This window comes from Arachis hypogaea, chromosome 12, assembly GCF_003086295.3.
Source record: "Arachis hypogaea cultivar Tifrunner chromosome 12, arahy.Tifrunner.gnm2.J5K5, whole genome shotgun sequence".
NCBI lineage: Eukaryota > Viridiplantae > Streptophyta > Magnoliopsida > Fabales > Fabaceae > Arachis > Arachis hypogaea.
Window position 1 is genome coordinate 39,805,972 of NC_092047.1, and position 5,569 is coordinate 39,811,540.

Below are 5,569 nucleotides of genomic sequence, written 5' to 3' on the forward strand. Positions count from 1 at the left end.
AGGAATATGAATTCTGACATCATTGGGAAAACTGTAATACTTTTCTTTAAATGATGAGATTTGCGAAGCTGTATATGTACGTAAATACCATTCTCTATGGAGATCATACTCCTTAGAGTAAAGATTTTTACGTAAGGCTTCTTTGTTTATAACAAATTCTGTGCTACCCATGGGCATCATCATTCATAGAAGAATATATTGGAAATTGAATAGATTGTAAATCAATATCATCATCAGTTTGATAAATTGGTTGAGAAATGTTTGAATTATTTTGTAACCCTGAAATATTAATTCCAGAATTTGTGGATCTGGGAATTTTAGTTAAAAACTGAGATTGTGAAGTCACAAAAAAAAATCTTCTTGCAGAAGTAAAATCATTAGATATTCCTACTTCAGATCTGGAATTAAAAGAGTTTCGTCTGTCAAAGAAAATCTCTACTCTTCCTGATTCATCTTGTTTTATCTCTCGTAAGAGATGCTTGTCTAGGTTGCGTTAGAATGGCTCGATCAATTGACTATGACTGGGGAAGGTCAATTTCATCACACTTTATGAGCCTTGGGACCGTGACATTGGCCTTTGTCATGTCTGTGATGAACAAAGTAGTTTCACGATCACTGGATTTAAGAAGGACTCTAGAATTACAAGTGTTCATGACCTTGTATTGAATCCTATAGATTAAAGCAGCTGGGATAGATCCTTCCTTCATGTTAAGACCATGAATTCAGATGTTTAGAAAAAGGGAGTCAAGGATGTTGACATCTAACAAACTGACCGTTTTGTTTGGAAAACAGTTGAAGTAAACCGGACCGTGTCCTAGACTTTTTTGTACAGTTTCGATTAAGGAATCTTGGAAATCATTGTGCCTAATATCTCTAAGGCACATAAGGATGGAAGCATTAAGACCTTCTCTGATGAGAAGTTTGACAGCAACCTAGACACAACCTATGTGAAGATATTTGTAGTGAGGGGCATGTTCTCTGACAGATTGCTTGCTTAAAAGATAGAATTCCTTGCCAGAGTCTGATCCTAAAGGAATATTGTTTTTAGCGGTTTTGATAATGTAATCCGATTTTCTTTTGTTGTCATCAGGGACATATAACTCATCTTCAGGGATTTTGGGTATTTCCCAATTGTCTATGGCTTGATTGATATCTTCGAAACAAACTTCTTCTTCGAAGATATTGTGTTTGGGAGAAAGTTCCTCAAGCCGAGTTACTTTCTCAGTAAGAGGGTTGGAAGATGAATGGAGTAAAGAAGTGGAGGAAGAAGACAGAGAAGATCCCTAATGGAGAGACGTCTAGAGAGTGAACGGAAGAGGTTAGACATATTAAAAAAGACTCTGATATCATTGCCCTCCTTTGGTTCAGACAGAACATTTATATTATCACTAAACTATCACTCAAATTTTTGAATCTGCGGATTATAATTCTTTTTTTTCTCAAAAATCTTTAAATCCATAGCCACCAGGAATTCTTACGTTCGGATCTTATCACCTTCAAGAACATCGTCAAATTAGCCTTACTGCCCTACAACAAGGGTCTTACTGCTACAGTCCCTTTAAGTGATAAGATTAAACAGCCCGTACTTCCAGATTTAGAGAATAGTTTTGTTTGATATGTACAGAGATTAAGAACATGAACAGTAACATGAACAGTAAATATAATTTCCAGATCCATGAACCTCAGAGATAGTTTAATGCTAAGAATAACATTCCTACTGATGAATATATATATATATATATATTAGAAATCGGTTAAAGTTCATGGCAATGGCAATGATAATGACAATGAAAATGAAAATGACAACTCAAACCTTGTTCCTGCCAAGTGATTCTTTTTTTTATCTTTCTTTTGAAAATAAAACTGTGTCTCTTAGTTTGAAGATTACGTGTTTGTTTTAACGAAAATGAGAGTTATTAGATAACAAATGATTACACCTTGATCATGGTAGATTAATTTACATTCTAGTGCCAAGAGAGTTTATTTAATCATTATATATCTTTTGTTTTTTCCCTTTGTATTTTGTAGATTGGGGCGATATTCTTGAACCTGAGGATTTGCAACTTAACAAACAGATTAGTGAATTGGGTCTCCCTCTTTCCTTTTACACAACCAAAGAGGTAGGATTGCAACTAGTTATATTATTCCAAGGAATTTTTTTCTAAATGGTTTGTGTCTTATGCAATGTCGCGTATAGTTAATTGGTATTTAGATTAAGTGTAGGAATGCCCTGACTCAGGCTTAATGTAACTATAACTGATTATTAAGCCGCATTCTTAAAGTTTTTCGGTGACTACTTGCTATTACTGCACATTCATCAGAATTTCAGATTCATCACATGTATAACATATTAGAATTAGAATAGTATAACCGCCACCGAAGAAAAGTAAGAAAGAACATAAAGTGTTTTTCCCATTTTTGTTCCAGGAAATAAAAATCAATTCCTGTTAAGCAAGGTAATGTAAAAGAATTTTGCTTTATTATTGTGGGGAAAAGCTGAAGTGGAACACAAAAGAAAACAGGGGAAGAGATATGTACTCATTGGAGAGCTTGATAACCATATAAATTCAGTTTCTTTATTCAATGAAAACCTGGATGGCCTTCAATTGAGCCTAGCTATTTCTCGAATAAGGTAACTATGTATGAATTACAGAGGCTTCTTTGCCAGCTAAGCTATATTGGAATATTTACAAGCTAGTGGTTTCACATTTCATATGAATTACAGAGTCTTAATAGATAGAGTATGTATTTGTTTGGGTTCGAAAATTAGGGTCAGATAAGCATATGCATATGTATGTATTCCTTTTCTCATTATTAATGTGCAGCAGGAGACAGCAGTAGTTTGTGTTCCAGGAGACAGCCTATGAATTATAACATTCCAACTATTAAATACTTCATTTAAATATAGACTATGTTAATGCTATTACTTTTTTCCCCACTCATTGATTTGCTTGCTATTCATTACTGTTGCTGATATTCCAGGTTCCTTAGTCTCCTCAGTGCGGTTCCCCCCATACTACTTTGTGTGTTCGCTCAGAGATTTTTGGTCCAATTTCTTCAACTTTTTTTTGGAATTCAGGTTAGTGCAATTCTTGTGTTGTAAACTAAATATATATATATGATAGCAAATACAATTTTCTGATTAGTACACTCCATATTCATTTTCTTGTGTTGAGTTCAGCATCTAGGTCAAATGAGTTTATGTATATTTGTTATTAATAGTTCATGTGGGAATGGCTTATTTTCATTTGGGCACATCAGAAATTGTCTTCTTTAAATTTCAGATCCTGCATAATTGATTAGTGAATGAGCTTTCACGAATGATATTCTTCTCAAAATATCAGAGGTTTCTGATCCCCCTTCCCAGTTTAAAAAATTAATGAATTACTTGAGATCAGTTTGTGAATGCTTTCCAGTTAATAGCTGCAATAATTGTTGTCTTTGGATTCTGGTTATTACGATACAAATCTTGTGCAGGTAGTGCCTAAACTCTGATGTGTAATTTTGCTTTCACTTCAAATAAAGTGGGCTCCATCTAATTTTTTTATCTCCCCTAATAAGTATCATGAAAAGCTTCTCCTAATGGAAATTTCGTATTGTCTTTAGAAATTATGTATAACACACTCAAGTTTTGAATGATTCACTACTCAGCCTTTCCAATAATCAATAATCATATATGTGAAAAGCATGTGTTAGAATTCATGACTTGTTAACTAACTAAGTTTAAAAAAGTTTAGGTTGGAGTTTATTTTTGGGACAAGTTAGAATAATAATAATGGTAGAAATTTAAAATAAAGGAGCATGAAATAGTAAGATCACGTGACTTGTTCTTTCTTTCTTATTACTCTTATAAGGCTTAGCTTTGTATATAGTAGTTATATACACTATTAATTTATTATACAGTGTGAACATATAAGAAATTCATCATTTCAAAGGTCAACTAAAACCCGTTGTAGTAATTTAAGTTTAAATGCTATATTATTTATCAATAACAATACAAATAGTTATTATAATCTTATAAGTTGCATTACTTTCTACTGAAAAAAAATGTCAGAGTCAGGCATCATCTCTTCAGTACATCACATGCAAGCTTTCTTGCATAACAAATTGGAAGCACGTAATTTTATTTCATATTTTTAAGATTTTTAAGATTTGTGTGTTGTTGCTTGTATTACATTGAAAATATTGATATGGTTAAATATTGATAAGGTATTGTATAGTACATGAAATATTGTTTATGTTGGATGATTTATAGGTACTAAAAAGATCGAATTCGTAAGAAATGTCTTGGCACCATCGAGGGTAGATGTATGATAGGTTGAATCCAACAAAAGGGAGTATTAAACCTGAGTTTTATGACAAGGTTGAGGAGTTTATAGAAACGATTAGTAAGTTAGATGTTGTGAAGTTGGAAGAAAAGTGTAGATGCCCATGTGTTAAGTGTAGATGCACAAACTATAAAGAGCTGAACATTATTTAGATGCATTTGTGGAAAAAGGGGTTTATGCATACAATTGGCATCATCCATATCCACCCATTGTTCCAAAAAGAGCTTAATACTAGATTATTTTCTGGTCTTATATTATATTATAGTATCTTTTTTATGTGCAGAGCCACTTTTTTATTGATGATGATAAGGAGGAGTTTTTTTAGAGGGTTTTTAAGTATAGGACAAGTAAGCGATTTAGCCAAATGATGTCGGATATCCGTGAGAGTGTGGATACAAACCACAAATGGCTAATTCCTGCTTACAAAAAGGTGTTGGAAAGGTATTAGGAAACAGATGAGAAATGGAAAAATATAAGGAAAAAAGCAAGGGAGAATCGAGCATCACTTTTAGGTGGTTCTATCCATTGCAGTAGTTCTATTCCATTGAGCTCAACTATAGAGAGGATGGTAACATAATTTAAGTGGCTTTAGATCTTATTTAATAGACAATTATTTATATAAAATTTTTCTTATTTTGTGTTTTATGTGAAACAGAAGAAGTAGTTGGGCCGTACACCAACTCATGAGGAAGTCTTCAAGAAAACTCACACACTTAAAAATGACAAGTCTAAATGGGTAGACAAGCACTCTCAAGACACTCATGTGAGATATAGTATAAATATTAAGTGGATAGATTTTTCACTACTACTATTTAGTTTCTTCTCTGTTACTTATTATTATTATTATTATTATTATTATTATTATTAAGTGTTTATTAATTTGTGTTGAAAGTGAGAGAAGGGGTTTATTTTCCTTATTTTGTGCCCTGCTGCTCGTCTTCCTTATTTTGGGCCCATTTTGTTATTCTAATGAAGAAAAATGAATGAAATTAGTTTAATATTTATTCTGTTTGTATTTACTAGTGATGGATTTTTTAGTTACATGAATTCCTCTCCACCAGACCACTACTAGTGACTTGTGTTGCAATTTTTAATTAAGGGGTAAAACATCAAGGATTACAAAGATTGTATTGTATAAAAGATACATAGAAATTAATATTCTGGGGTATATAGAAATTAATACTCTGGGGTGATTACACTATCACTGGACATACATACAGTTTCTTCTGGATTCACATTTG

General features: G+C 32.6%; 1 long non-coding RNA gene across 1 annotated transcript; it reads left to right on the top strand.

The window, feature by feature from the left end:
• Positions 1–1,882: 1,882 nt before the first annotated feature.
• LOC112727332 (uncharacterized) lies at positions 1,883–5,195 on the top strand. Its single transcript, XR_011868477.1, has 5 exons — positions 1,883–2,120; positions 2,428–2,632; positions 2,983–3,079; positions 4,612–4,896; positions 4,984–5,195. It is a non-coding gene; the product is annotated as an uncharacterized lncRNA (long non-coding RNA).
• The last annotated feature ends 374 nt before the right edge of the window (positions 5,196–5,569 follow it).